This window comes from Cheilinus undulatus, linkage group 15, assembly GCF_018320785.1.
Source record: "Cheilinus undulatus linkage group 15, ASM1832078v1, whole genome shotgun sequence".
In the NCBI taxonomy this organism is placed as follows: domain Eukaryota; kingdom Metazoa; phylum Chordata; class Actinopteri; order Labriformes; family Labridae; genus Cheilinus; species Cheilinus undulatus.
In genome coordinates this window covers 29,379,977-29,395,158 of record NC_054879.1, presented here as the reverse complement: position 1 = coordinate 29,395,158, position 15,182 = coordinate 29,379,977, and positions in this window count along the sequence as shown.

Here is a 15,182-nt window from a genome sequence, read left to right as displayed (position 1 = left end):
TATTTATTTTTAGGGCACTTGGTCACTGTTTTATCCACTTTTGGGGCACAATAGAGGACACGTCACTATTTGTCAAACTATTGTGGTGCGTTGTTCTATTTTGTCCACTTAAGGTACCTCAATGGGCACTTGGTCTCATTTTTTCCTCCTTGAGGGCAAAAGGTAATGGACCAAACTTCAAGAGGACATGCATGCCAACATGCATGGAAAAAAATGGTTTATATATATATATATATATATATATATATATATATATATATATATATATATATATATATATATGTATGTATGTATGTATATATATTTCTATCCAACAAAACTGTTTGAATCAGTCAAAATCTCAAGAAAACAAGTGGAATCTACTCCTAGTTCAGTAGAAAAGAGTAAATTAAAATAAACTGAAAAATGTATGCCCAGAACTTATGAACATCCTGGATACTTTTATTCTTGGTACGGCTTCATGACCCAGTGAAAGCAGCTTTGAGACCCACTTTTGGGTCCTGACCCACCAGTTGAGAACCACTGCCTTAGGGCACACATCTTGTCCACTCAGAAGCCCACTGGAGGACACATGATCAATTCTGTCCACTTTTAAGCCACACTTAAGGGAACATCACATTTCCTCCTCCTAGAGGCCACCTTAGGGCACATTGTAATGCCTTGTCTATTGAGAGGGCTCCCTGGAATTCATTTTCTAACATTCATCTGCTAAAGGGGGATCCAAGAGGACGCTTCTGCAGCTTTCTGTCAAACATTAGGGCGTAGGGGGTTGCCAATCAAAGTAGTATAACTTCTCCAATCACGTCACAGAAGAGTAGGGTGGGGGATTTCGCTGGGACAAAGAGATGTTAAACCCAAATAAACATTTATATTGTTAGTTTAAACATGTTTGCAAAAACTGTATGAAAAAGCACTGCGGTGTTAGATTATGACAACTAAAGTGATGAGGCGATTGATTTTACTCTTAGGAAAAACAATTCTAGTCTAACAGATTATGGTAATCATTTATAAACACAAAACAGCAGAATTTCGATGAAAAAGTATCTTAGAGAGTTTCAGCAGCGTATTTACTGTCATCATCATAATCATTCATCAGTCTTAGAGCCATAATTACATTATTATGATTGCTTGTCTTAGCTCCTCATCCATATCCAACACCATCTTTTTCTGTTCTGAATAATGAGACTCGCTGTGGTGAAGGATAGAGCCGCACTGCTAAGACAGTCTCCGTAGACATGTACTTAAAAGTATGCTCGCTGACAAAGTAGTGCCGAATATCCAGAGCATGATAACGTTATTTTCAAATAGACCAGAAACACAAAGCTACTCTGTCAAAAGAATGAAAAAAATAGACGCTGACCTTGTTTGGGTCGCTGCTCTGATGGACAATCCTGGTGAAAGCAGGGTTTTTTTGTTTGCTTTATTTTGACATTTTCTCAGCTCTGCATCCCAGAAAGGGACAAATGTAGCAGGAGCAGCACTCAGCAGATCTGACACTGCTTTATGATGAGAAACAGCACTGGAACCAAAAGTGCCCCATGCTCTGATGATGTCAGAGGAATATATTGTCACAAATCCACAACTTGACAGAGATTATGATGAATATTACAAATCAATAGTGCTTAGATCCTTGTCCTGGAAAACCTGAGTTGACTTCAGCTCTCTTGAGTGACTTTTTCCCTGAAGTTTCTTTCTCTGCTTGTTAAAAGTCTGCAGGTCACACAAGGCTGCTTAGACAAAACGCCGTTGTTGGGATGCATGCCGTGTTGAGCCATATCAGTCTGATTAATGCTCGCAAGCACAGGCAGAAATACCCTCTCAATCCCAATTTCACTTTAAAGGATTTTCAAAGAGGTGGAGCACTTTTTCATGTCTGCAAGCACTGCTTCATTGCGTCTTGGTGGGTTTTCTTGTAGGGGAGGGACGAGCATTTTAAACGGTGCAATGTGAGCATAAGAAATAGAGGGCAGGGGTTGTTATTACAAAGTCAAGGTCTGCTCGGATTAAAGTGCCCTTTGCAGAAGCCATTCTCCCTTCATGGATAATTGTGTTTTTGGGCTGTTGGGGATTTTATCTTGGTGACGTCAATCTATACTCTACCTGAGTCCACCTGCCCGTCCTCTGCCTCACCTCAGTTCCTTAGTGCAGTGGTTCTCAACGTGAGATTTAGCTGAAATCAAAGTAAAGAAAAAACACTGCTATTTCTTGAATTTGCATTGCTGTGTTCAAATATGTTTCAATCACCTTCAGGCACAGGGGGGAACCCTGATCTGTGGCCTCTTTATTGTGGGGGCACGGCTGGAAAATTTGAGAATCCCTGCCTTTGTGTTATCAATAAGCAGCACATAAAGCCCCTTGTTTTAAGCCTGAACCTTTGACTCTACCGTTCAAGCAAATCACTGGTGGACTCAGAGGAGGTGAAGTGCCCCCTTTGACGCCCTCTTCATGGAAAAATTTGGAAAATTGTCCTCTTTGATGCCCTCTAAATGAACAAAATTTGGCCAATTGTCCTCTTTGTTGTGCTCTAAATGGACAAATTTGGCTAATTGCCCTTTCTGTTGCCCTCTTAAAAGTTAACAAATTGCTTCATTAGTACCCTCATAGTGGGAGTAGCCAAAATGATACAAATTGCCCTCTTGTGTCCTCTTTGTGGAATAAAATGTGGCTTAGTGCCCTCTTGCTGGATATATGGCATGATATATTGCCCTTCATGCTGCCTTTCCAATGGACAATAAGTGATAAAGTGCCTTCCAGCATTGTCTTCCAGTGGGCAGAGTGTCCTCTCAGTGGACCAAACCACATGTCTGTGGAGAAAATGCAATGACGTTCTGAAAGCTCTCTGGTATAAGTTCTTTTCCACTGACATCTTTCTTTGTGTGTCTTTGTTAAATCAGAGGCCTCATCTGGTTTTTATAGAGGTCAAGTAGGTTTAACCATGATTTATATATTGTAAAAAACAATGTAAACCAGGATTTCTAATTATTTCATTCAATATATCTGACAGCTTTTTGAATGATGATGCCCCATTGCACACGGCAGTGCCCTTTTTATAATTTTTGCCCCTGATCCTTAAACATCCTGAGTCCACCACTGCATCACATGCTTTCGCTCCAACATGATTTAAAGTATGAACATTTATGTTAACTAATATGCTAATTAGGACAAACTGCTTCAAACAACAGAAGTCAGTGTCATAAACAGACCTCAGAGTATCTGCTCTGTAGAGATTAAGATTTTCCTCCACTCACGATGCAGTAATCAAAATGATTTGCATCCTCTGCTGAAAGATCCATATGTTCAGTCTCTGTGCTGTTCAATGGAGCCGTCAGTCAACATGGAGAACAACAACATCCCTTTTATGACACTGTTGATAGGCACTGGTGAGTTATGGTCTGGGAAATCAATCAGAAATGCACCATAAAATTGTCAAATGCTTACACTTGATTGAGTGGTGAAACCATCGAGGATAATGAACAGGCCTCATTAAATGCTTCCATGTTTAACAACCAAAACAACGGATATTTGTGCAAAGTAATTCATATGGGTTTATGGCTATTTTAAATGGTGGTAACTGGCTGTTGTTTGAGTTAAGTTTGTGAAAGAAACAAACTTTAACTGAGCTTATGGTGTCTTTGAAACTTCACATATTTTAAGGTTTTAATGACTTTGTTAATATAAAGCTTGAGTAACTCAGGTGGACTTCTTGAGCTGGCGGCTGTGTTCATAAAATTAAGATCCGTAGTGACTTAAAAGTCATCCTAATAGGTGGGAAATCAGCCTGATCAAGATAAATTACTGAAGCCCTAAGAGGAAATACATCCATACATTTTAGTTTATTCTGTTTTTCTCAAGTAACCGTTGGCTGTCACACAGGTACCTATCATGCATCAGACAAGATATATAAAATCATTTGCATAAGCATGTAGGCATGTAGCGTGCTAAGGATTCACCATGGGGCCTCATGTGCCACAACCCAGGGCTGGGGGGGGCAGAAGTCAAGCTTGACTCGTGTCAACACACATGAGTGTTGTTCAGCAGCCAAGGTCAAGTTAAATGGCATCTCCCTTGTCCTGGGCTTTTCATCTCAGGTAATATGCCGAGAGACTGCTGGCAGTTTTCAGGCCCTTAGATAATCCACAGCATGACTTTTAGCAACCCTATCACCTGCCCTGACAGTCCCTGGGCCATGCTTACTCACTATATTTACCCCTTATTCTGCTGCAAACGGTCTGACTTTATGTTTTAAACAGATTATTTTCAATGCCCCTGTTAACATCCAAGGATATCCAGAGCATGACCTGGATTTAGTCAATCCTCCTTCCCACCCGATGGTTCCCCTCAGGCGGGCTTACATTACACCCCTTACTTCAGCCTCAATTTTTGGCCCAAATATGCCTCAAAGTTCTCCACTTGTCAGGTTAATTGTTGACTCTAAATTGGCCATAGTTGTGAATCCAAGCATACTTGGCTGTTTGTCTCTTCATATCAGCCCTGTGATTGACTGGTGACCAGTCCAGGGTGTACCCCACCACTTGTCCAATAACAGCTGAGATAGGCTCCAGCTCTGTGTGACCCTGAACATGATAAGTAGTGTAGAAATTGTGTATTTGTCAAGTAATTACTGTAACTGAAAAGAAGGTGACATGCAGGTCATCCAGCCATCTATCATCAACACTTCTTATTCCATTTTGGGTTGTGGGGTGGGGTACACCCTGGACTGGTTGCTGGAATTATATTGCATAATTGCAAAACTTGGGGATTTCCAACGAGGCATTGCACTACGGTGGCTACGGTGGCTAGGCTAACCATATTAGATGGAATTAGCTTTGCAGCAAGCCTGAAATTTGGAAAACTTGATAGATGTAATGTTTTAACAACTGCACTGATTTAGGAAAACATAAATAAATCATTAAAAATAGAGACAAGAGGTTATGGCCAAATGCCAACAATGTGCAACATGAAGGTGGAAGATGGGCGGTACTAGTGTGAAGGACGCTAGGATCTAGTGTTGACCCCTTGATGGTATGTCATTGCCACTTAAGGGAAAGATTATTTTTTGGGAAACAGGAAATATGGGAAGAGAGAGTTGGGGACAGAAATGCACCCAACAGCTGCAACTGATACTGCAGCCAGTGTGTTGAGGACTATAGGCTCTGTATGAGTCGAGTCAAGTCAAGCCAAACTTGACTAAGGACCCCTTCTTTACCCAGTGAGCTAAAGTGATGCTGATTGCTATTAGATTTAAAGCAGTATGGCATTTCCACATGGCATGCTCCCCTAGTGGTATTCTTGGTCTTGGTGCTGTTGAAATAATCCTGCTGACAAACTCCACTAATCTGTGTAGTGCACTTTTTGTACATGGAAAGTTAAGACAGAGTTAAGAAACTTCAGAGAGCTCCTACATGGGCAGAAAAAATGGCAGACTTGATCAATTTGACCTCTTAAGGTGAACAAACAAAAACTACTTTTTAACAACTGAAGAGTCAGCAGTCACAAATGTTTATCTGCAACAAAAGCATTGAATGAACTCTAGCAATTGTTAGCAAGAATTTTTCAACCATTTAGAACATTTTCAGACATTTTGGTGGCAAAACTAAACAAAGAGGTGTTCATGAAGAGAAGCTGCTGAGGTAAGAAAGCTTTTGTTTGCTATAAGATCACTTCCCTTGTACAGGAAAATACTTCAGTCTGCTCTTCACAAGTTTCTCTGTGAGCGCCCTTGAGGAGAATTACTTCCACTGACAGAGTCACAGTCGTTTCTGTCGAGTAGCCTTATTCTGTTTTGTTGCTTTCTCTTATTTTTCTTGCTCTCAAATACACTTTGAACCTAATAAGAGACTAAAAGGCACAGTAATGTGAACACCAGAGGAGCTACTGTCCACTGTAGTGAGTTACATTATAACTGTGGCTTTTCTGCCAAGGTCAGTATCACTTACAATGAGTCATTGGTGGGAAAAATTTAAGCACAGACTTTCTGCTTTGATTAACTTCGTGTGACACCAACCTGGCAGCTGTGGATATGAGCATTAAAAATTACATTATAGAAATGATCATTCCTGCTGTTGATGGACTCATTTTTGAAGGGAGTATTGAGGCATCAGTATTGATTTCTGTTTGTTTTGTAATCAGGTAAAATCTCCACACTATAATGTTAATCAGAAGCAGATTCTTATTGCTTTCTTCAAAGCCATCAGACTCCACTTTCAAATAACGGTATTTTACCTGGAAGCACTTGACTGGACTTTCTTCTGATACCTTTGTCTTGCTTGGAGGAAAAACAGGAGAAATTTCTGGCAGCAAAAGATCAGCAACTCATATGTTCTTCAAGGTAAACCTGCTGTTTGTCAGTGGAGACTACTGGCAGAGAAGAGAGAAATGCAACATCTGTTTCTGGTTTCAAAAACAGGACATTTCTCTTCACTAAGGGCATTTCTCTCTCAAAAAAATCAAATGGATTTGTTTTTGTAATGTTATGTAACTTTACTACCTTAAAACAGTAGTTTTAAACTCAATAGTAGTAAAGTAATTTTCAACATGGAGAATAGTGTCTCTACTATCACCACAGACCACCCAAATCCCATGTAAGTTCAACAGCAAGCCGTAGCTCTTCCTGAATTTGTACAGCTTTAAAGCACCAGTTCACACACCAGGCTTCAGCTAAAAGCCAGTTAGCCCATTTCTATACTGGTCTATGAAATGGCTGGAATAAAGAGACGGAAGAGGACAATATAGGAGTTATAGAGCAAGATATCTGACAAAAAACAACAACAATCTTACAGCAAAGTGGATGTCCCTGCAGATATTATCCAGTAAAGATTGTGACATACCACTAAGTGCATTGCTATCGGTGTCATTATTGTCTCATGTTTTACAGGGTATAGAAAGTCATCTAAACATATTCAAGTATTTCTTGCAAAGAGTTATGGTATTCTATATCATATCATCATTGTATCATTATAGCATTATTTATTTATCTATCTATTTTTATTAATTAATTAATTAGTTCATTCATTCATTTATTTTTAATTCTTTATTTATTGTTATTATTTTTTGTCTGATTGTTTTATCTAATTAATCAGATTTATTTAATTATACATTGATTATTTGTGGAATTATTCAGTATGCAAATTTATATTATGTGTAAATATTTAATGCATTTTTATTTTTTACAATGCTTTGGCAGTAACTGATATGTTCATGCCAATAAAGCTAATTGAAATTGAAAATTGAAATTGAATTGAATGAAAGAAATCCATATTATGCCAAAATGTTGTAACTATCCTTGTCAGTATTCAAGTTAGCTTAAAAGTTTGGAACCTCTTAGCGAGCATGCTATAAATAACCCTCTCCATTGTAGCCATTTAGCCAGAGATTGTAGACATCATGGCAGCTGAATACAAATGCATACATCTAAGAAGTGAGGACACCAGTTGCTGGAGTTTGGGAGAGGAATGTTGTCCCATTCTTGTCTGTTTAAGGATTCTATCTGCCAAACAGTCTGCATAGGTGGCAACAAGGCAAGTGAGGGGAAGGTGTGTAGAAGCACTATTCTGTTTGCTATGTGTTGCAGTTGCACTCAGAGATATGTGGGCACCAAATAGCATCATAAAGAATCCTACACGATGTTGCTTTAAGACACCTTCAATAGCAACCTAAGTCTATTAGTGAAAATGCATGCATGGTTATAGACCAGACATAAGTTCATATATTATCAAACTCAGATTGAGTAAAACATGTTTCATTTGGGCAACAGCACCCATCCCATAATACTACTATGCCACAGCAATGTCTCTGATGGTTGAGCTTGCATTACTTGTGAAACTTCAAATTTCCTCTACTACTACTGAATTTTATGGTTGTTTTTTAATCTGCAGACATTCTTAAGTGGGACACAATGATATATGGTCATTAAGAATTGTCATCCAAGTTTTAAGAAAAGTACGGTTTATCTGAGATAGCAGTAAAAGTCAGATACTATCCACAGAGTTGGAGTATCACAGTGGCGTTCTGATTAGTGCAGCCAATGTGACCAACAAATTTCAGCTGCTACAACTAAAGGTAACAAAAGCTGGCACTATGTATAACAGTTGCCACCAGATGTAGCACAAAATGTAGCACAAAGTGCTTTACACACAGACAGTTAAATTAAAAGAAGATAAAAGTAGGTATTTATGAAAGTTTGGCTATCCAAAGGACCACATCGCAAGGACCCTGGCTGCTACAGGTCGGTGGCCTCAACATCCCACCTTAGAGCAGACTATCTGCTCAGGATGCTGAGGTCTTTTGGGGTGCGGGGGGCACTCCTGAAGACCTTCTATGACTCTGTTGTGGCCTCTGCTATTTTCTACAGCGTGGTCTGCTAGGGGAGCAGCATCACAGCAGCTGACAGGAAGAGGCTGGACAAACATACAGAAGCTAGCTCTGTCCTGGGATGCCCTCTGGAACCTGTGGAGGAGGTGGAGGAGAGGAAGATGACAGCAACGCTGTCCTCCATGATGAACAACGACTCCCACCCCTCTCCAACAATTGCTTACTGCACTAAGGAGCTCCATTAGTGACAGGGTGCTCCACCCGAAGTGTGTGAAGTAGAGGCATCGCAGGTCTTTCCTTCCTGCATCTGTTTGGCTCCACAATAGAAATTGTCCCAAGTGATCTGTTCAATACTAATTATAATTTGTAAGTTGATGTTTTGTATTCCATATTTTTGTATTTATTAATGCTCTTTTGTACACTACTTTTATTTGTCCTCTATTTCTATTGTGTTATTGTCGCCAATGGCCTGCTTCGTCTTCACTACTTTTTGCTACTGTAAATTGAAATTTCACCTTGTGGGACTAACAAAGGAATATCTTATCTTATCTTATCTTATCTGTCTTATCTTATCTTATCTTATCTTATCTTATCTTATCTTATCTGTCTTATCTTATCTTATCTTATCTTATCTTATCTTACCTTATTTCATGAGTGTAACTGCCAGATTTTGTTTATGAATAAAGTTGAATTTAAAAAAGGAATAATTTGCTGCACTTCTTTTCTGAAAGAGATGGCATCTCAAATAACGGCCTGTGAAAGAGGCCATCAAAGATTTACTGTCTGCATCCAGGTTGTCTTGGCCATTAAAGTCTATGCAGCCACTGCAGAAGTCCTCTGACTTTATCTCCAAACTCCTTGAACTGTTTTATCACTTAGACTCCAAAATATGTATTTTTAAAAAAAACTAGGACTCACCTTTATGATATAGATTGAATGATGTAAAGGTATTGAGTGTTTTAGCAGCAGCCAGGTTTGCTTTTAGTTTTTACTGTTTCAAGGCCTCTTGCAGTTACGCCCATCTTCTCTTGAATTTAAGTGTCTTTGCTCGGCATCTACCCTCTCCTCAGAACATAAAATCTCCAGACACTCATCATGACCTCTAAGGTCTTCATTTTAGTACACACCTAGGAACAAACTTAATGTAATTATCAGCTTGGACCATCCAATAGTCTTTATTAGGTGTGAGGAACATTGAATTCTTCAAGGACAAGTGTTCAGCCTTCAGATATTTTTGTCTTCTCAGCCAAGATCAGCACAAAAAATCATATTTTTTGAATTTTCTGCTTAAAAATGCTTCAGTTGAGCCCAGAGATTCTTGGACAGGAGTATTTTTAGATATATCAGACTTCTCAAGGATGCCTGAGCTCAAAGTTGAAATGTATAATGATGACATCCAGGGAAAGCTACATTTTAGGTGCTGATGCATTTGAATACTGATGTGTTTGCAGCTCTGTTTGTGTCTGTGTGAATGACGACACTGCCTCTCACCCACCTGACATCTTCTGCACTAAACACTTACCCAGACATGCGGCTATTCATCAGCGTGTCAGCAGCAGCAGACATCCATCATCTGTCTTTACTCCGCGTGTCTGTCTCTCTCACACACAAATATCCAGGCCATGTGTTTAAAGGTGCCTCCAGGCTGTCACATTTTCGGGGCTCTGGGGAGATTGCATGGTATGTGTGAAGGATGAGGCCGCTAACCCTTTCTGTATTGTTTTTATTTCCTCCGGCCACTGTTATGTTTTCTTTCATATTTCAACAGGAAATGCATGGAAATTCTGCAAAACCGCTGACGCAAGTGAATGGCCTACTTCAGGTTTGAGTGGAGCTCTAAAACTTGGCCAGCTCAGGCTCACGCATTATTCATTTTTTATGTTATTTTAATATTAACAATGTAATAAAATCTCAGCATCAGATGCTTGAGAGCACAGCTAATTTGTTTCTAGTTTTCAGCTGGAAAGTGGTAACTGGAGCAAGAGGATATCGGAATAAAAAGATAACCAATGTAGAGAAGTTTAAATTATGTAACATGGCATCTATCACAAAGATAATGAGCTCATGAATATTAACAATGTCAGAGAAATGAGAGAATATACTGCAGTTGTTCACTATTAGCCATCTTCTAACCTTATTTAGGAGTTCATTGTACTCATCCTGCAGTTTTATGTTTCACTTAAATTGCTTGTTGCACTTGGTTCCGTAACTTTTGTTTCATGCAGTCCTTGTCATTTTACTTTTGCCACTTTGTTTTAAAAATTTGGGAAGAAAAGCATTTTCTATTAAAGTAATGAAAGAAGTGTAAGAAAACCTTCAGATAAATTTGTTTGGTGAAGCAGTTTTCGCAAAGCAAATGGCACAAAATTATCTCCAGACTTCAAAAGGAGCATAAAAATAGATAAAAATGGAGAAATAAATGAGTGTCATTGATATGAAGAACAAATAATGAGAGGGAAGAAACTTGTTGTCTAGTCCTAATCTCTGTTGCTGGTCTTTTAACCTTGCAAAGCAAGGTAACTAACAAATCCAACTTGCAACATCTACAATATTTGTGCCACCCTTCAGCATCGTGGCTTTAACTGCAGCGGGGTTAAGTCGTACTGACAGCTGATAGCAGTGGCTGTCAACAATGTAGCCGTTAGCTCGGATGTAGCAATAGTATAGTGGCAGTTTTATCTAAACAGAACCGTATTTCTTTATGAAATAAAAAGCAAAGAACAGCATTGAAAGCTCTTTATGATGATAAGGATAATCAAAGCTCTAGGTCACTTTTTTTATAATAGCCAAGGTCACGTTACAGAAGACAAGACAACACAAAAGATACACTCTCAGTTGAGTGTTTGGAGGGGGGCAGATTTAGAAGAGGCTGTAGGCTGTGGTTAACAGGTGGTGTTTGAGGAGTTTTTAAGCATGTCCAAAGAAGGAGCATACCATACACCATACACCATACATACAAGTTTTGTGGTGGGAACAGTAAGAAGGCCAGTGTCAGAGAATGGAAGGCTCCGGGTTGGTACATGTGGGTAAAGAAAGTCAGAGAGGTACTGAGAGGCAAGGGCATTAAGGGATTTTTAAGTGAGGAGGATTTTGTATTTGGTTTGGAATTTCCCTGGGAGCCAGTGGAGATGGATAAGGGTGGGGGTGAAGTGAGTTTTGAACATACTGGAGCCTGTCCGTGGCTTTGTTAGGTACTCCAGATAGGACTCTGTTACAGTCATCCAGGCAGGAGGTGATGAAAGCATTGATGAGGGTTTCCGCCACAAAGTCTGTAAATGATGGTCTGAGTCTGGAGATGTTCTTGAGGTGGAGAAAGGCAGTTTTGGTCTTAGATTTGATGTGGGACTGTAAGGCGAGGGTGGAGTCCAAGATGACGCCCAGGTTTCAGACCTTGGAGAATGAGCAGATAGGACTAACGCCCACATTAATCACGAGATCTCTGACCTTCCTGAGCTCTATTTTGTTGCTGTTTAAGTTTGTTGGTTGACATCCAGTGTTATTCCTCTTTAGCATGAGTTTGGGATTGTTGGGGGGTGGAGGGGTTGTAGTGTGGGCCAGTACAATGGCTGCTAGTGGAGCGAATAGCTTGGATGTAGTAACAGCAGCAGTTTTATCAGAGGTGGACCACATTTGTCTTTTAAAACAAGCGCAAAGAGCCACACTGAAAGCTTTTCTTGATGGAAAATATGCTTTTGCTTCGTTGCTGACCCGCATGAGTTTGCAATTGTTAAAAGTGGGGTTTAGTTGTACTGTAAGCCAGTTCTTACAATGGCTGCTGCCAGGCTGAGGTAGCAAAGTGCTCACATTCTGTTCTTAAGTATAAGTACCAATACTTGTGTGAAAAAAGACTCTGGTTAAAGTAGAAGTACTGATTCAACTCCTTACTTAAGTATTGTAAAAAATGACAGGCTTGAAATGTACTTAGGTGTAAAAGTAAAAGCAAATTTTTACCTTGAGTGATACACAACACCTCTTTTGATCACTTTGTAAAAAGTAAGTACAGTGCATTTCATTTGTAGTTTTATGAAAACTTAAATATCCTATGTAATTCATAATAACCATATTTTCCCCCAAAATAGCCTCTAGTCTGGACATGATAACACAGACCTCTGTCTAAGAATTATTCTAGATAGCCTATATTTATCAGAAACTTGATAAAACCATGAAAAATGATTTACATTCAGTTCAAACACTACAGCAGTGCTAGCCTGTAAAGCTTAGGTAAATACTGGAGTTGCACATGTCTACTACCTCATTTTGTCTTGTCGTTCTGATTGGCCTGTCATGAATTTGACGGATAGTTTTCGTCCATCACCTTCCAAGAATTTCTGAATTTCTGATTTTATAAACTAAGCCCAAGAATAAATATAAAGCCGTTGCAGTGTTTGCAAGGATAACTTGAAATCACTAAAGCCTTGTTAAAAACTTGCAATATTACCAATTTCTAATGCAAGCGATGCCAGCAAGTGTTAGCTGTTCTTCTAAAGTAATAAACAAGGGGCCTGTTTTAAAAAAATATTTTAAAAAAGATTTGTTATCTATCGCGATCTACCTTAGAAGAGCACCAATAACATTAAATTTTGAGTTTATGTTAACTCAGGTTAGCTAACGTTATTTCTGTTGTAAAACCTGGCATCTTAAAGGTGACATATTTTACCCTTTTAAGACAAGTTTATATTGTTCTCAGAGGTCCCTAAAATATGCCTGTGAAGTTTATCACTGAAAAAACACTCCAGTATTGGATTTTTGCATGTCTAAAATCCCCTCTGTGTCAGCCCTTCTCAGAACAAGCTGTTTCTGTGTCTGTGGCTTTAAATGGTAATTAGCTGTCTGACTCCGCCCGTGACCACACCCCTCTCAGGAAATGGATGCAGCAGTTGTGATATTACAGACACTTATTCCCAAAGTTTAGGCTGGGATTCAAACCATCAATCTCCCAGACCAAAGTCAGCAGGGTAACATACTGAACTATCCAGCATCTCAGCTGGTGGCTGAGAGGATCAGTAGAGGAGGGCAGAACTTTCCTCCGAGTGGGGGAGGGCCAACCAAACCTGGGGGCAGGTGCTAAAGGCCCCTGGTGAGGTCACTAGATGTAAAAACTGAGAACGGCTTGTTTCAGCACACATTTTCTGAAAGGTTGAGAAAGAAAGGGGGAGAGAGAAGGGATTTTTCTAGTATTTGAGGGACACAAATTTGTGTTAGAAAGGCCTGAAAAAGTGATTTTTGCATAATATATCCCCTTTAACATAGGGTAGACTTTTTGCATCATTGGCTTCATTTTTCAACTACAGAGTTTGCTGTTTGGACTTGGGTGAGAGTCTCTATAACTGGAAGTTGCCCAGCAACCGTTGCTAAGAGAGGGAGCTCTCTAATATGTGGGTCAGGAGACCATTAAGAGAGCCAACAAAGGATCATTTAAGGAATAAGAATAACAAATTGTATCATATCTTCAGCTAATGTGTTATCTCTCATGGTTGTGAGTTTTTGAAAGATATTTTAAGTTTAATTTTATACGTGATTGAAATCAAATCACATAGCCTGTGTATTTCTTTAGAGTGGCCTTAAACATACTTCCGTACATAACAGCCTTATTTGAAATCAGAAAATCTTCTTGGGCACTGCATTGTGCAGCCATAATGAGAAGCTAATTTTCTTTTCTGATGTTCATCTGTGTAAACATACTTATGGCTCCACAACATCTTTCCTAGTGACAGTATTGTCTCCAAAGGCACTGACAAATTCTTAGATTCAGAAGGCGAGTAGCTCAGTAGAATGTCTAACAGAGTGTCACCAGCTAGTTTAACACCAGCTGGACAGTGACACATGGTCTAAGGCCTGCCCACGGAATTAGCTGGGCCCCTGAAAAACTCAATAAATGGGCTGGCCCATTTAAGATTTACTGATGAAATCAATATTGGGGTTGGATCAGTAGCAATGGTGCTGGCATCTTTTCTAACAGTTCCCTCATTTTGGAGGTGAAAGTATGCCAATTGGGTTCTGATGTAGAATACAATTAATTGAGCCAATTTTAACCTTTTTAACCACTTTTCTGTCCATTTTGCCTGTTTTAAACCCATTTTTGACACTATTTACCCTTTTTGCCCATTGTAACCCTTTTTTGTTGCTTTAAACCAATTTTACCCACTTTTGGCCTCTTCAGATTATTTCTGCCATGCTTTGGCCATTTACTCCACTTTCTAACCCCATTTCACCATGTTTACTTGCCCATTTATGGGCATGTCACTGGTGTAGAAGAAGTAATGGCTAGAATAGTAGATTTAAGCCTTTTATTTCAATCAGAGGTGGAACAACTACCAGACTATTGTACTTAAGTAAACGTTTAGTTACTATAGTTGAAATTTACTTAAGTAGAAGTAAAAGCACTGGCCTATAAATCTACTCAAGTAACAGTAAAAAGTATTTAATTTAAAGTTTATATTAAGAGCTGAGCGTTAAGTAGCTTCTAGGACTTAACAATTTTGCGAAATTTACTTACTGCTTTTTTTCAATATTGCCTTTACAATGTGAAATGCAATTTTTTTTTATTCTTCACCTTATATATGTTTCAACAAAACATAATACAACATACAACATAATCTATGCATAAATCATTATGAATTACAAATCTTCCTTTATCTACTTTGATCACAGTGATAAATTTACTGATTGGTTTAACTTAAAGCCTTCTGGCAATCATCATGAACTCATATTGCAGATGCAATATGAATGATTATATTTTGTAATTCTCATTTTAAATAAGGAAAATGTCTCCAAAAATAGGAAAATATTTCTAAAAATCACAAAATTATGTTTAATTTTTTGCTTGTGTAGAGCGTAAAATATCAGCTGCAAAGAATTGCATGAAACTGGTA